An 18,259-nucleotide genomic window follows, 5' to 3' on the forward strand; every position below is an offset into this window, starting at 1 on the left:
AATCTCAAAGCTACATTCTGTGTAATTTGAAAGATAGTTACGCGTGAAACACAAGGGTAAGCCAAAACTTGCACCTTTTAAAAAAAGCTTTAGCGTCTATATGGGCTTTCTGGATACAAACATAGCCAAAATTTATCAAAAAAGGGCACAACACAAACGTCATGTTCTAAATGAACTAGGTATAGCTGGGAATGCAAAACCTTAAAAGTGGCAAATGAGCTCCTACATGTCTAAGAGATCACGAGACCGAAAACACGAGTGGGTCACTTGGCTGAACGGGCGAGGACGCCCGATGAGAGGGAAAAACACAACGCCCGAGAATCTTATACCCATGCTCTGTCTAATGCGAGAATGGTCGCGAGTGAAACATACGCGCGGACGTTTACAGAGAGGGTAAAAACTTGAACCTTTCAAGTAAGCTTTAAGCCAAAGGACTGAAAACACGACTGGGTCTCATTGCTGAACGCGCGAGAACGCAAGAGGAGAGGAACGAAGGATATGCGCGAGAATCTTAACCGGCCTAATGCGCGGGGTGGTCACGCACAAAACAAACGCGCGCATGTCTGAGGGAAGGCAAAACTTGCGACTTTTAAATAAGCTCCATGCCCTCTATGGGCTTCCTCATGCACAGAAAAGACCGCCGAAATTTAGCAACAAAGGCAGAAAACAAACGTCGTGTTCTAAACGAACGTAAAACACACCCTAATTATATCTGGGATTGAAAAATCTATAGAGAGGGGTAATAAGTTCCTACATGTCTCAGAGCTCTTGAGTGCTGTAACACGAGTGGGTCACTTCGTTTAACGTGCGAGGACGCGACAGGAGAGGATAAAAGAGAATGCGGAGAATCTCAAACCTACATTCCTGTGTAATTCGAGAGATGGTCACGCGTGAAACACACGCGGGACGTTTAAGAGAGAAGCAAGACGTTCACCTTTTAAATAAATTTAAAGTACGTTGTCATGGAAATGCACGAGCGATGGTCCTTTTAACGGTGGGAACAGTCGATTTTGATTGATTTGTGACTTTATGTTTCTCAGATCTTTTAGCGCTCTTTTCTGTTCAGTGCAGCTGCTGACGAAAGCATTGTTTGTGTTGTATAGCGCTGTTTGTAAACCAGCCAAATAGTGTAAAAGAAGGAAACAACAAACCAGCTCAGCGAGTCTAAAGACGAAATATTATTGACCCAATTACAGCAGCAGTAAATTCTGGAGCGTCGTCAAGTGCACCACAACGGGCAGGTGGACGCCAGCAAACCACCAGCAGATAGGTCAGTGCCTGGGCCCTGTGTCTGGCCTGGCCTTGACGGAGCCCCCACTTGGTTTAAGGTTGCTAACTTAGCCAGGTAAAACAACTGAATAAAATACCCGGAAACACAGTCAATATCAAGGTTATTTAACACTGAAAACTCAAAGTCTGGCTAGCTGGGGGTGTCAGTACAAGACACCCTACCCTCCCTCCTGCTTTTGGCAGGTGGCCGCCAGCAAACCACCAGCAGATAGGCCCGTGCCTGGGCCGTGTGCCCTGCCTGGTCGTGACTGAGCTCCCCTGGGTTTAAAATCGGTAGCGTAGCCTGGATTCGGGCTGTGCCCGAATCTAGACGAAAACCTAGCGGGCGTGTTTTTGCGAAATCGCTCCGATACATATATGGAAAATTAACAGACTATTACAGTGTTCAATTTAAATTGCTTTGATAAAAAAGAAAAAAAAAAAAAAAAAAAATGAACGGTCTCTTTTTATTACACCAAGACAACATGAAGAATGGAATAAAAGGAATTTTTTGTACGTTTTAAAAAAATTTGTCTGTTTTGACTACACCCATAGAAAATAATCAATGAATTTTCAGCGGTTTATTACATTTATGGAAAAGCCGTATTACATTTATGGTTGTTCAGTTTATTACATTTATGGTCAAATTTTATTACATTTGTGGTTAAAAGTTGTTACATTTATGGTCAGTGTTACATTTATGGTCAATTCTTATTACATTTATGGTTGGCATTACATTTATGGTTTTAATTACATTTATGGGTGATACAGCTTAGGCTTGACATTTTCTCGCATTTTCTCGCCACAAGATCTTGAAATAACTTTGTTTGGTTTGCCTTGCGGCCCTTCGGTGGTAGCATCACAACTTGAATCTTTGATTCCCTAAATTGCTGATGTATCACAGGGCTTTCGTGCTGCTTGGATGGATTATTGCTCCCTACGCTATCTCATCGAATACATGACAAAAAGTCCACAAACACGTAACGAAGGCGAAGTTCATAAATCTTTTTCGTAAAACGCTACACTATGGGAAGTTGTCCAACTGGGCGCCTTTGTAAGAGAAGTTGCAAAATTTTTGGAAATAAGGATGGGTCTTGAATTAATAAATAAATAAATAAATAAATAAATAAATAAATAAATAAATTAATTAATTAATATGCATCTTTTAAGTCCAAACTGGCCATACAACAGCGATACTGGACGCACGGGGCTTCTACTGTAAGTACCTTAGAGAAATGGTAGGAAATTTTTCTAGCATTTCTTACATACTCTCACTAGGGTTCTTCGTCTTGCGGCCAGGGAAGGCGTCATAATCTGTTTCAGTGACATGTCGATGATATTAAATAGAAAATAAACCAGAAAGGGCCGATGGAATATGAGACTAGCTTTAAAATGAAATTACGATATTAATAGCGGAGCTCCGGCGGCCCGAAGGGCCGCCAAGCAGAGCCCCATACTCATATGGGAAAGAAAAGAAATCCATGAATGAATTTTCTCATGGTTTTCATGGCTAGCGGTATTGCTCGTGGGCGCGTACGCACGACGACGACGACGACGACGACGACGACGGCGACGGCGGAGTTGCCCAACATGGCGGCCATACTCCAATTAATAGGTCGACAGAGACATGCACCCTCGGTCTCTAGCAGAAGAATGCCATTTTTCTTGGCGGGATTTTTAAAGAAAAGAAAACGCATTTCTATTTGTTATGTCGACAAACGATAGCGGAGGTTGATCTAATGTTTTTAAGATAGGGTTGCACTGAAGGAATTAAAAAGAAAGCAAGAATTAACGGGCAAAGAAGTAGCGAAGAAGATCGCGAAAAAGAGCGAGCCAGCGCTGGGGAAGGAGGCGAAACAGTACTGAACAATGGCGTGAATTATAGCGAGTCAAGGGCTAGAGAAAGGAAGTGAAATAATACCGAACAATGCCGTTAACCAAAGCTAACGAGGGCCATAGATAGGATGTGAAAGTACTCAGAAGACTGCAGTGCCAAGTTTTTTAAAATTCGCGCGTTGTGACGCTGTGCAGCCGTGCAAGAAAAGTCACATGATTTGGTCAGGTGATGAACAAGAGAAATCAAACATGTCCGAGTGTTACAAAACAGTAAACACTGCGGGAAAAAGTGGTTGATTCGTTGATCTGTCGAAAAGATTAGTTCAGTTCAGTCTTCACAACTTTTGCTGCAAGTTTCTGCCTGGAAGATTTACACTGGCCGAACTGATGTTGCCAACTTGCGGTAAGTGACTTTTGTTGTTGCGTTTGCTATGAAAATTAACAAGTTGCCTCAGCGATATAAGCTTATTTTCAATTGGAATCCTTTGAAAGTCTTCCTTATTTGAAGCCATGCTGTGAGACAATTTATAAATTGCATCGTTTTAATTTGTCTCATCTCTAAACAATAGCAAGTGAATCGCTTTGTGGAGGTTGTTGTAAGTTGTAAACAAATTAAGCTTTCTGTCGATTTTCGTCGTCAACCTAAGCTTATAACCTCACGTCTAAAAATAAGCTTAACCAAAACCGTATTTGTAAACACGGCCGGGCGAGTTTTGAAGTTTTCTCTGTGTTAGTTGGCACAGCCGCCTCGTAGACTGCTAAAATTTCTTCTTCTGTTGTTGAAAACCAAGAAAGGTGTACAAACAGGATTTGCTAAATTTACTTTCAACGTTCCTATGTGAAGATTTGCATATTGTGATTACAAAGTATGGAGATTTCCTCGTTTTGTTAGTTCAGTTTATTCGGTTTGGCGAAATGCTCGGGTGAATTCCCAGGTTAATTTGGCTGAAGACTGGCAAAGCTACCGCCGATAAAATGACTGCAAAGCTAAATTAAGCCGTCGGCAAAAATGCACACTGTAATATTCAGATTTAAGCGTGAATTAAATTATTAAACTTTTAACACTGCAAGGTTAAACGAATTTTCTTTATCCTCTCTTTCATTCGGTTACCTTTCAATGAGAAGGATTTGCTTTTGATACTCAGATGAAGTGATATGCATAATTATTGTGTTTATAATGTAGATTTCCTCGTTTTATTTTGTCATCTGTCCAATTAGTTCGGTTTGGTGAAATGCTTATATAGTCCAAATGTCGAGTAGACGATTGTGCATGTAAATCCTGTGTGCAAATAAAGCTCTACTTTCATTTTGATTTACTATTTCATTTTATTAGTGCCACTGCTTTTGGTTGGGGGTAGATGGGTTATTCCCCAAATATGCAGTATTTACACTTAATATGGAAATGTTCCTCGAAAGTGAGATTGTACTAATGGAAAAAAAAATGCGAAGAGCGTTACTCGGTAAACTGAACAGTGTAAATGACATTTACATACTTAGAAAAAATTTAGGGAGTAGAAGTTCTTGCCCTGACCATTTCTCGGTAATAGAAATAAGTTTTACATACATACATACACATACATACACACACATACACAATTTAGTTGGTGAGAGCGCTCTCCTCTCTCCATACACACACACACTCTCTCTCTGCTCTTTTCTTCACACTAATTTTGTTGTTAACTACATTGTAACTCATTAACTGAATGTCACTCACTGTTTTCTTTGTTGTGCATGCATACTTTTTTTGCTCGTCAAAGAAAGTTTCAGTTTCTTCCTGGCTGTTTCCTTTGTCCTGTCCAGTACCTATTACTTTGTAATATAACTTTGTGAATTCTCTATTCTCCTTAAATTTTATCTTGTCAGGGTGATAGAATGCACTCTCAGAGTGTTCAATCATTGTTTTCAGTCGCTACAATTTTCAGGAAAAAAGCAATAGTTTTCTTAATTTCCTTTTACTTTGTGTTAGGACCTTTTAGCATGCTCATAATTGACCCATGGGCAAAATTTTGAATAAAGTAAAGAATTAGATCTGTTTTAGTGTTAAGTATTTTTAAATTATTATGAATTACATGTAGGCATTTCTTTTTAGTTTTTATTTTTTATTTTAGTCACATGTGATGTTTTATGATTTTACCGACGTATACCATGTAAATGTAAATAATGCACTAGAATTAGCCAATCAGAAGGTGCATTGTATCAGCTTTAAACACAAACCATATGTAATAAATGTATGTAAGTGATATTTTTATGACAGAGAACTGAACAGGGCAAGAACTTCTCTTTCTTTTGTAAATTTATATATTCATTCCTCTCATTGCTGTCAAAATGTCTTAGGAACCTTCATTTTTGATAGTCCATTATTTTCCATCATACCTAGCACAGAAGCTCACAAAATCCTAACTAATAACCAACATTTGTGTATCTCTGGCCTTTGCTGTGTACTACGTGTATATTCTTTTATCCTGCCTTAACTGCTAGAAACAATTTTGACAGAGCTGTTTCAACAGTTTCACTTAAATTAGTTCCCAGTAACAGCGCTACATGTGGCAGTGTTATTGGGTATGAACTTTATGGAGGGTTTAAATTTTTATTTTTTTATGATTACAGGAGACAACAAAATATACATGTGTATACATAACCTGATGTTGGTGTTGGTTGCGAATCGTAGTTCATAATAGTCATCCTATTACAGGTAAGGGGGAAAAGTTCAGAAAGTTTAGAACATCTCTTCCCCCAGCACACCTTCTGTCTACAGGTGCAATTATTGGGAGGTTATATATATATATATATATATATATATATATATATATATATATATATATATATATATATATATATATATATATACGAAGAGTAATGTAAAGTTATAAACTTAACATTAAAATCTGACATTTGAATGCCTCCTTTGCTAAAATTAGTCACGATTTAATTGTTATCACTCCCTGTGAATTCATAGAGATTTCAGAGGCAAATTATCACCTAATGTGGAAGTCCTGTCTTCAAGTTAGGGAAAATGACACAAAAAAAGTTACAGTGAAAGTAAAGAGAATTGTGAATGTTGATGTGGTGTACTTTGTACATCATGTAAAGGTATTTGGTGAGTGCCAAAGGCATAACATTTCATGCATTTCTTTTTCAGGACAAATTATATAACAGTGATGTTTTAAGGTGTGATCACAAAAATAGTGAGTACAATGTCCAGGCAGCACCAGTTTATGGAAGGCATATGCAGACAGTAAGAGGAACTGTAAGCATAATACTGGGTAAGTTTGTTTTATGCTTTTGACTTCTTGTACTTGGATTTTGTGCCATTTCATCACAAGAATAGGTGTTGAAAGATGCAATAGTTGTTGCAGTTTATTTTTGAAGGCAAACTTATAAGTCTGCCTATGCTGGATAACAGCCATGAGTAAACTGAATGTAAAGCAAACACTCTGTTAAAGGTGGGGCAACCCTAAAACCCAGAAACTGGAAGCCGGAATCCAGAACGAAAAACTGGAATCCAGTAACCGCAAACCAGAATCCACAAATCGAAGAAAACAAGTTCTTCAAATACTCGAAAATTGTTTTGCTTAGGTTTTTGCCTGTAAAAAGTAAGCGGCCAAGTAAAAAGGACCTCAAACTGACACAAAAATTCCCCATCTGTTGAAACTCGTGCAACCGTTATTTCTAGTGAGGGCTATAATTATGAGAATCTTAGTAAAGTGCGTCATAATTTAATTCCAAGCACCCTGAGAACGTCTAAAATAAGCTTGCTGTCAATTAACTGCACGGCCATGGGCCGAGCGCAGTTCATGTTCTACCAGTGGTTTTTTTTTTTTTTTTTTTTTTTTTTTTGTGGTCGGTGACCAGACCCAAACTTCCTCTCAGCCAAATTTTGAATCACGCAACCTGTGATGTTTATTCGCCATGAGCTGTTGAAACGTTAATACAAGGACAATGTTACGGATATTGTTTTCTTTATTTGTGTATAATATATATTTCTTCTGGTTTTATCGAAGCGTTGGATTCAAAGGGAAATAATAAATACGCTAACAACGCTAAAAAAGGGTATTACGTCAGCCATGGAATGCGCTGACGTTGCATCTGTCATTTTCGGTACATGACAAATGCACTGTAAGATCATGTTTACTTTGCAAGTTTATTTTGCCAGAAGCGATGGTCATTAATTTATGTGCAATTTTGTGAGTATTTCTTGTGGGTTTCGGCAAATGAAGTGAATTCTTTGGCTGTTTCATCGCAGTGAGTTAAGAGATTTGAAGAAAAATTAAGTATTTGCCGAGGTAAACAAGAGCTTGCCAGAACTTGCAATGTTTAAGTCAGTGCTAGGTGAAAAAACACAACCGTTCCAAAATTAGCCGTGGATAATGTAAACCCCCCTGATTGTGTGACTTGCGTGACCACTTCAAAGCGCAAGCAAATTAAATTTTGACATTTCAGGAAGAAAGCTGTTTATTAAAAGCATTATCAAAAGCATTTTGTATCATTCATGGGCATGTCCCGAGCGAACTTCCAGATTAAGACCATTACATCATCATAGATTTCGCAAAGGCTAAGACTGATGGTGCAATAAGATATGACGCAGTTTGTGTTGATCAAGTGATGTGTTTACAGTAATCAGTGAATCATCAAGGACTGCTTTGGAATGTGCACTGCATTGTGACTGTAGTATTAACAAAACAGTTAAATTTTAAAAGCGCGGTTATAAGATTTAAAAGATCTTCTTGCCATTTTGTTTAATAAGTGATCTGCAATTTACCAGAGGTATAAATTTACCCTTTATGTCTAGTAGATACTGAACAAGATAGAAAATGTCATAGAGAACAGGATGTCTGTCAGTGGCAGCCCCCTGTACATTGACGGTCACGCCCCCCACTTTCGAAGTTCAAAGGCTAACCTGGCTCATCTTAATATAATATTTGATTTTTCCAACAGATACCAAACTAGTTCCGGATCAACACTATTTCCACACCGATACTGTGACAAATCAGCATTTCATATTCTTGGCAGCCATCATATTAAAACAATTCATAGAAATGTTGCACACTTTAATTACCTCCGTCTGCTTCTCACTTGCTAACAGATCGGACCACATGTTGTTAAAAGATGCTTAAAGACTGCCAGAAACTCACCACAATAGCTTGTTGTTATTGTGCCACTCACCAGTCTTCTCATAGCAATTTGATCTAGACAAGAACTGCACTCTCACCAGAGCCAGGTTGAACAAAAGATGTGTAACTAAGCCTTTGAGCAGGCTCTTGTGTTTGGGCCAGGGACATGAGCGGTAAAGCTGCATGAAGGCACTTGCTGACATGCCCATGCAGAAAAACACTAGACACTTATTTAGCCTGCTCAGGCACTAGAGACAGATAGTAGAGCCTGCTCGCAGGCTATGAGTAACTATCCACCTGAAAAATCACTAACCCTGACTGGAAAGTGATTACCCAATGGATAGCTTTATCCAGCTTTTGAACAATTGGGCCAGATGTATAGCTAAGGGTTGTTCAGAACTAGTCAAAAATGTTTTAGCAATTACAGTTTGTAGCTGAAGTAAAGCCAAGAAAGTAAATAACAGCAAAATAGTTTTTCCCCATATTTATTTATTAGACATTGCTGAAGTGAATTATTTCTATCATCATTCATAATATCTGGATTCAGGATTCTAGTTTCCAGTTCCGGATTCTGGTTTCCAGATTCAGTTTTTTAGGGTTGTCCTTAATGATGTATGTGCATGTTAATCTTGAATAATCTGAAATTTCAGAGAGGTTAAGAATATCATATCATATCTGTGATGGTTCTGTATCTGTTGGTGTGCAATGATCTACACCAATATTTCAACGTAATAATGTACAGTGTATATTAATTAACCAAATTATGCTGTTTTTAGTTGACCAATGCTACTATTGTAATGTGATGTTGAAGCCCACAAATTGACAAACATGCCCAGTGTCAACTTGTCAAATATATGAAGTGGCCAGACAGTCTATATTACAAAATATTCTGAAAGTTGGAATTACCAGGTAAGATATTTCTTAAACATTATTTTGTAATTAATGATTTCTCAGACATTGTTTTCTTCAAGAAAAGATTCATACCCCACATGGAGGTTTTTTTCTCTATTAGAGCTCTATCTTCCTGATACTTTAATTTGGAATTTTTGAAGACTGGCCATGAATGGGTGTTGGGTGTGAATATCTTCTGGTACTGCACATTCAGATTTACATGTAGTAAGCAAGAACATCAGTATTTATCCTGGAAGCTGAACTCATATGCAGTTGTACAGTTATATGTACAACCAAACAGCCTGGATGGCCCTTTGATTGGGACTGGGCACATTGTTGTAACTTGCAATGTTCCAGTTTCTTGTTTAAAGCAAATTGTATTTGATCTCAAAAGCAAGTCGCCAAGTTCATTTCAGTTATTAAGTTTTCTTTGCATCTCAGGGCAGAGCCTGCCACTGTGAAAGTTGGGGTACCAGCCTGGGGGAGGTACTTTGGGAATTTCTGGGTGGGGATGTGCCGCTTGGACCCTGGAACCCTTAGCCTATACCAGAGCTAGTTCAGCTGAATTTTGCTACCCTATACTAGAGTAAACTCCCCAAATCCCCCCATCTATCGACACTGTTGAGGCTGATTTGCCTAAATTTAAACTTGCTGATTTGATTTTTTTCTATTTTTGAGTGGCAATTCCTGATTTCCTTAGTCTAAATAAAATCTTCAACCAACTAGTCAATTTTGTGAAAAATGATATCCTATTCTAGACCCAAACGCTCTGATTTATATACCCTATCCTAGAGTAAACTGCTTGAAAACCATATCCTTCACAGCAGTACATACCTATATAGCCCATATATGGCAGTGCCCCCCCGGGGGTACCAGCCCCTAGCATTTGATTCACTAACACTCAGTAAACAACTAACAATGAAGTACACTGTATATCAAAGAAAGGAATGTCATCTGTTAGTGTGTAAAGATTATAATAAATTATAATCGATGTGTTTTTATCTGAATAACAGTGGTGTTCAAGTAGCAGCTACAGTATGATTACATGTCTGTTCCTGTCATTCAATATATGAACAGTTTACACATGGGCAACCTGTATTAAGACATCAAAGATTTTCAAAGCAACCATAGCCTGGTGAGATATTTCTGAAGAAATATAAATTTAAAGTCCTTATGATTGCTTATAGGCATTGATTTTTATTGTAAACAATATCTTACTGAGTGTATTTTTCTTGTGTACTAATTGTTGTAGAACACAGAGATCACTATAAGTATGACAGAGATATTAAAGTGTGAAAAGTTCTATAAACAAATGCATGCAGGAACAAATTAATTTATGATGGATGCAGCTTCTGAGAGATCCCCAATGTTAATGGAACATACACCGTACATACATGCAAAAGAGTTCAATAATTTATTACTTAAGATTGCAATGATTTGTTTGGTTTCTCTGTATTTACAGACAACTTGATGGGATTATAATTTCTGTACCAAGGTCATTGAATAAACTGACTTAGAAGTTGAGTTCTGCAACCCATCCTGTGTGTTGTAATATCATGGCTGCAACACTGTGACAGATACACTGTATTACATTATTAAGAAACACATATATTAACTAATTATTTAAGGTGCCTGTTAAATTAATCAGTTTTTCTTAGAGATAATTTACTCATGGTTTATTTAAATAATTGCTTTTTAGGCTTTAAAATGATATTTATCGTGTTTGTAAATCAATTTTGTGATAATCTGCATTGGACATGGCATAAATTAATATTTTGCCAACACGAAATGGAGACAGACAGCCTTGCCATTTGCAACGTCCAATAAGGCTAATTTGTTCCCTACTGTTGTACAAATAGTGTTCTCTTGTTTATAAATTATTTCAATCTGTTGTTTAAATGATTGCCTCATAACCCCTATGTCCAGTTTGGTGCATGTAGGATATTGATGTATTGTTTATCCATTTTGTTGTAAGTTATCTTAATTGATGTGTCAATCAAAACATATCTTGGATATGCTGGGCTCTTCTGACAAATGTACCCATGCCTCATAACCTTTGAGTGCATTTGGTTGTGTAGTGCAGACAAAATACATGTACATAATATAACTTACTCTTAGCTTGCTTATAATTCTTGTTATAATTTAATCATAGCAAAATTAATTAATGGAACCCAATAACAGCTCCTGTAGTCCACAATCTCAGTCAAGAAGAAGAACAAATTACATTGAAATTGAATAATAAAATTATTATTAGAAGCCTATGCAAGTATTCATGATCAGCAAAAAAAATATCATAATTACCATTCATGCAAGAGTGATTTTGCTTATTGCAAACCCTTTCAGCAGGAGGAGACTCCAGACAAAAGTGAAGATGGCTAAATGTATCTTTGGGGACAAGTTAGAAAACAAAACTTTACAACTTTTCACATATGTATACTATTTTGGTATTTTTGCGAGATTTCATTTGGTAGAGATTTAGGGACTGAGTAGTTTAACCACTGCATTTCAATCAGTCCCCACAGCAAAAAAATGTTTAAACTTCTTTTGTGTCAGGGAGTCCCCATGTTAACTAAGAAAGAATATAATGATTAATAACAATGTCTTGTCTATCTGAATAAGGTAGGAAAGAACACGAAATGCCTCCAAAAAGCACAGAAGACAGTTCTGTTATATGATCAAGGTTTTTAGTGGCTTCCCAGAAATCCTTGAAGTCATGGCTCTATATTTCACAATCACACCATCTTACACCTCGATCTGCTGATGTGATCCTATTTCCAGCTGAAACTATTAAATAGTTCGCAATTTACCTCACATACATGTTCGATTATTTTCATTAGTAACAGCATTCCGAAAAAATAACTGAGGAGTTCCGCTTTTAGGCTCGACTAAATCTATATATTAGTGCTTGAAAAGTAAATAGTGCATTCGAGTCATTCCCGATGCTTTCAAATGATGGCGGACTCCACCGACGCCAATAATCTGGAACAAAACAAGGTCATTATATATCGGATCATGTCTAAACACACGTGAAGAAAGACTTGGGTAGGAAAAAAAACGTGAGCGGACAAAACCGGGGAGTGCCGATAAATCAAGTAACCCGCAATAATGAACGAATCACACAACATGAGCCTTCCTCTGCTTCTCCCCGTGAGCCAAGTTCAGATCTTCGAACTGAACTTAAAGATACCAAACTGCCTATGAATGGATGTTGAGTGCGGCGAGCAGACGTAAATGTCTTGTTTACCCAATGAAAGCCATCACAATAAGTTCTGAGCTTGCATCGAGATGCTTGTCTGGGCGTAAAGGAGCGTTTGATTAAGGTTACTTCCCACCTTCGCAGGCGCCCCTCGGGAAAAAATCGTACGCGCGCCAGTTTCAATAAAACCCCAACAAACTATATATCATAAGAAAGCTTACTAAATGTACTTTACGAAAAAAAATACAATTTCAGCAATGTTTTCTTTTAGGAAGTGTCAGGAGGCGGTAAGGCGTGAAACGACCGAGGCTGCTTCTATTGAATTTATCGGGTATCGGATTCCGCAGTACGAGCAAAATGGCTGCACAGTCTTATTCATAAGGCATCAATCAACGAAATTGTGTCGGGCTTTTTCGATATTCTGATTAGTTGTCTAGATATCCACTTCTAAAGTTGGAGTAGCTAAAAATATGCGAGACGTGTTGCGTAAATGGACGCCACGGAAAAAAATATGTTAAATATCAAAATTTCCCGACACACTTTGGTTTGTCATTATCTCTGGAATGTTCTGGCAAAATTTCACGAAAAACCGTCAAATCTGCATACCCTATAAATTCGCTCAAAGTGGATGTATTCGTCCAAAAATCAAATGCGAGATTTTAGCTTGTAAAGGTTCGTAAACAACTCACGCCACGCCCGGAGGTTATCACGCCTAATAAAACCGCAAGCCAATGGAACAACAGGACCTCCTAGTGCCTATGACAATAGATCAAGATTTCTCGGGAAAAGCATCGCATTGCAACATGGTTTTTTTTATCACACTCAGTGGAGTTCAATTCAGGACGGCGACGTAATATAATGGGCAAAGACGCCAAAGGCAAAGGCAAAGGCAAAACCCGCGCGAAAAAGGTTAAAGGGGGAAAATGTGCCGCTGAAAAACAAGACGTTAAGGAATCGACGGACAGCTTAAGAAATACCCTTATTGCTGAAATGAGTTCCCCTGGGTAGGTTTCATTTTCTTCATCACTTCCGCCAGATTCCGACGAAGAATCTTGTTCGCAGCCTGTACTGACGTTAACTTTGATTTTTAAGCTACTTGCTCCAAGGATATTCGAACGCTCCGGATCTTCAGCAGACGCCGAGATTGTCGAAGGCGTTTGGTCAAACCAAGGGCCTTTGTCGCTTTCAGCAAGGTTTTTTTTTTCTTTCCTTGACAATATGGAGCTTTTTCTTTCTTCTTTGGGCCGGTTGTTTTCGTTTTCTTTACCCAAGGCCTTTTTTCTGCTTTTGATTTTTCCATAGGAGTTAGCGTAAAGAGCTTCCAGGTGGGAATTTTTGTCAAGTGCGTGATGTAAATAAAAATATGCAAATGACATGAAATACGAGCGATGAGCGTTTGCCGCGAAAATTTCCCCAGGGTTCTCGCCCGTTGACAAGATTGTGACACCTTCCTAGTTTATTAACTTTATTTGAAAATACGTTTTTTTCTAAATAACTCGGCCGCTTTTTGAGATTTTTAATGTTTTTCTTTTGGAAACACTAGATAAAATGACGAACTTAAATTTTGTCAAATAAAAGAAAAAACGATTTGTTTGGCCTCTGAAGGTGGGAAGTAACCTTAATCAATCTAAAACAGATCTTGAGGAATAAACATCCAGATGATCTGGAATACTTGTCTGAGTATGTCGTCGACAGTGGGAGCCACGTGCAGTATAATCATGCTCGGCAATTGAAGTTATCGCGTAGAAAATATCGCACAATTACACAGCCGAGGGGAAAAAAAAAGCGCCAGGAGAAACTTAGTACATGGAGCTAAGATAGATTGTCATTGCTTTAGGTGACCATGCATGGCTACCAATGGCTTGGCCAATCGCTCGGCCAATGGCTCGTACACGCCACAAATCGTAAACGTCCGTAAGTAACGACCTCCGAAAGAAGTGAGCCCACCCCCAATCCCCTGAAAATAGAGGAACTAAGGCTCAAAAGTATAATTATTTTTCCAATCAATAACCTGAATAACGTACGATAAACTGATGACGATTCAACTAGAGAAGGTATAGCTTATTACAGGAGGCGTCATGAAGCGCCCTAGTAAAACAAACCCCGCAAAATTTTCATCAAGTAACAAGAAGGTACTAACAGGACCTTTTCTTCAAATTGAAATCACTAAAATCGACAACTTTGCATCATTTTTAACAGGAACGCATAAAAAGAGCGTTTAATTATATTGAAATTAAAAACTCGACCAGAGCAGTTAAATATTTATAAAGCAGACTAACGTAGCAGTGTATCATAAACAGTAAAAATAGTTTAAGTTATCTTACATCACGATCTACATTTAAAGTGCCCACCCATGTGCCAGCAACATAAATTTGAACTGGAACGAAGAATTTCTAAACGATGTATAAGAACTCACTGTTTTTACGAACTAAACCCACAGCGTTAGAGGAATACAGCCCTGTTCTCATATTGCTACTTTTAGTCCCCCCCCCCCCCCCCAAATCTACACACGTGTATTTCACTTATGGAAAACTATCCATTTGCAAAGTGTTTGGGTTGGAGATTCTCACCCATGTCAACTTTCTTTTCTCGCGTAAGTTCTCGCGCGTTTAGAGATGCGCCACACTCGCGTTTTAGGTGCGGGAATCCCAACCAATGCTTACCTAACATTTTAAAGATGATACTATTCGCCCTCCCCCAAATCTACATACGTGTCTTTCACTTGTAAACGTCTATCGATTTGGACAATGCTTGGGTTAGAGATTCTCGCCTCTATCAACTTTGTTTTTTCTCGTAAGTTCTCGCGCGTTTAGAGATGCACCACACTCGCGTTTAAGGCGCGGGGATCCCAACCAATGCTTACCTAATTTTATAAAGATGCTACTTTTAGCCCTTCCCCAAATCTACACACGTGTATTTCACTTGTGGAAGTCTGTCGCTTTGGACAATGCTTGGGTTAAAGATACTCGCCCATTCAGATCTTTTTTTCACTTGCGTTTCACTTTTTTTCACGTGTTTCACTCGTGTTTTTTTGTGTGGCGATCTCAAACTTTGCTTACAGGGCTCTTTAAAAATGCTAGATTCGGCCCTCCCCCAAATCTACACAAGTGTATTTCACTTGTGGAAGTCTATCGATTTGGACAGTGCTTGGGTTAGATATTATTTCCCATATCGATTTTCTTTTCTCCCGTGTGTTCTCGCACGTTAAGCGAGGCAGCACACTTGCGTTTTAGATGTGGGGATCCCAAAGTTTGCTTACCTCGCTTTTTAAAGATGCTAGTTTTAGCCCTGTTCCAAATTAAATATCCAACGTGTATTTAACTTTTGGAAGTCTATTGATTTGAACAGTGCTTGGGTGGATATTTTTAACCATGTCAATTTACTTTTCCCTTGTCTTTTCTCGCGCGTTTAGCTATGCGGCACACTCGAGCTTTTGGTGTCGGGATCTTAAACTAAACTCACTGGGCTTTTTAAATATGCTACTTTTGGCCCTCTCTTAAATTTACCCATGTGTATTTTTATTTGTGGGAATCTTTCGATTTGGACAGTGCTTGGGTAAGAGATTCTCGCCCATATCAAAATTTCTTTTCTCTCGTAAGTTCTCGCGCGTTTAGAGATGCGCCATACTCGCATTTTTGGTCTGGGGATCCCAAAGTAGGCTACGGGGTTTTTAAAATTGTTAGATTTGGCCCTCCCCCAAATCTACACACGTGTATTTCATTTATGGAAGTCTGTCACTTTGGACAATGCTTGGGATGGAGACTCCCGCTCATTTATATTTTTCCTCTCGCGTGTTTTCGCGCGTTAGAGATGCGCCACACTCGCAATTTTGGTGTCGTGATCTCAAACTATGTTTACTGAATTTTTAAAGATGATACACTTGGCCCTTTCTGAGATCTAAACAAGTGTATTCCACTTGTGGAAGTCTGTCGATTTGAAGAATGCATGGGCTAAAGATTCTCGCTCATTTATATCTTTTTTTCACTCGCGTGCTTTCACACGTTTAGCGATGCGGCAGACTTGCGTTTTTGGTGTGGGAATCCCAAACTATGCTTACGGGGCTTTTTAAAAATGCTAGTTTTGGCCCTCCCCCAAATCTACACACGTGTATTTAACTTTTAGAAGTCTATCTATTTGGACAGTGTTTCGGTTGGAGATTCTCGCCCATATCAACTTTCTTTTCTCTCGTGAGTTTTCGCGCGTTTAGAGATGCGCCGCACTCGCGTTTTAGGTGCGGGAATCCGAACCAATGCTTACCTAGCTTTTTAAAGATGCTACTTTTGGCCCTCCCCCAAATCTACCTACGTGTATTTCACTTGTGGAAGTCTATTGATTTGGACAGTGTCTGGGTGACAGATCTTCGCCAAATCAACTTTGTTTTCTGTAGCAAGTTCTTGCGCGTTTAGAGATACGTCACACTCGCGCTTTTCGTGTCGGAATCTCAAACTATGCTTACTGGGCTTTTCAAAGATGCTAGATTTGGCCCTTTCTCAAATCTACACGCGTGTTATACACCAGTGGAAGTCTATCGATTGGGAGAGTGTTTGGGTTGGATATTCTCACCCATTTAAATTTTTTCTCTCTCGCGTGTTTTCACGCGTTTAGAGATGCGCCACACTCGCGATTTCGGTGTCGGAATCTCAAACTATGCTTACTAGGCTTTTCAAAGATACTAGATTTGGCCATTTCTCAAATCTACACACGTGTATTTTAGTTGTGGAAATCTATCGATTTGGAGAATGTTTGGGTTGGATATTCTCGCCCATTTATATTTTTTTCTCTCGCATGTTTTCGCGCGTTTAGAAATGCGCCACGCTCGCGATTTTGGTGTCGGCATCTCAAACTATGCTTACCGGGCTTTTCAAAGATGCTAGATTTGGCCTTTTCTCAAATCTACACACGTGTATTTTACTTGTGGAAATCTATCGATCTGGAGAGCGTTTGGCTTGGAGATTCTCGCCCATATCAACTTTCTTATCTCTCGTAAGTTATCGCGCGTTTAGAGATGCGCCACACTCGCGTTTTAGGTACGGAAATCTCAACCAATGCTTACCTAACGTTTTAAAGATGCGACTTTTAGCCCTCCCCCAAATCTACACACGTGTATTTTTCTTGTGGAAGTCTATCGATTTGGACAGTGCTTGGGTGAGAGATTCTCGCCCCTATCAACTTTCTTTTCTCTCTTAAGTTCTAGGCGTTTGGAGATGCGCCACACTCGCGTTTTACGTGCGGGAATCCTAACCAATGCTTACCTAACTTTTTAACGATGCTACTTTTAGCCCCCTTCAAAATCTACACACGTGTATTTCACTTGTGGAAGTCTATTGATTTGGACAGCGCTTGGGTGAGAGATTCTCGCCCATATCCGACTTTCTTTTCTCTAGTAAGTTCTCGCGCGTTTTGATATGCGCCACACTCGCGGTTTTGATCTCAGACTATGCTTACTGGACTGTTTAAAGATGTAGATTTGGCGCTTTTTCAAATCTAAACACGTCTATTTCACTTTTGGCAGTCTGTCGTTTTGGACAATGCTTGGGTTGGAGATTCTCGCTCATTTATATTTTTTCTCTCGCGTGTTTTCGCGCGTTTAGAGATGCGCCACTCTCGCGATGTCGGTGTTGGCATCTCAAACTATGCTTACTGGACTTTTTAAAGACGCTAAATTTGACCCTTTCTTAATTCTACACACGCGTATTTCATTTGTGGAATACTCTCGTTTTGGACAATGCTTGGGTTAAAGATTTTCGCCCATTTATATCTTTTTTTTCACTCTTGTGTTTTCGCGCGTTTAGCAATGCGGCAGAATTGCGTTTTTGGTGTGGGGACCCCAAACTATGCTTTTCTAACTTTTTAAACATGCTACTTTTAGCCCTCCCTCCCTCAAAACCAAAGTCTTCTCGAATTAGTTTAGAGTCCCTGGGACTCGGAGATATCTTCCAAGTTCCTGGAAATCGAC

At 38.9% G+C, this 18,259-nt stretch overlaps 1 long non-coding RNA gene across 3 annotated transcripts; it reads left to right on the plus strand.

The window, feature by feature from the left end:
- Window positions 1-2,480: 2,480 nt before the first annotated feature.
- On the plus strand, window positions 2,481-11,368 carry LOC145484891 (uncharacterized). 3 transcript variants are annotated; one of them, XR_014049093.1, is made up of 5 exons: window positions 2,481-3,508; window positions 5,713-5,797; window positions 6,245-6,368; window positions 8,993-10,242; window positions 10,570-11,368. It is a non-coding gene; the product is annotated as an uncharacterized LOC145484891 (long non-coding RNA). The 3 variants fall into 3 exon arrangements; XR_014049092.1 differs by having other exon boundaries at window positions 8,993-9,125; window positions 10,121-11,368; XR_014049091.1 differs by having other exon boundaries at window positions 2,483-3,508; window positions 8,993-11,368.
- Window positions 11,369-18,259: the final 6,891 nt, after the last annotated feature.

Source organism: Orbicella franksi, chromosome 4, assembly GCF_964199315.1.
Source record: "Orbicella franksi chromosome 4, jaOrbFran1.1, whole genome shotgun sequence".
Taxonomy (NCBI): Eukaryota; Metazoa; Cnidaria; class Anthozoa; order Scleractinia; family Merulinidae; genus Orbicella; species Orbicella franksi.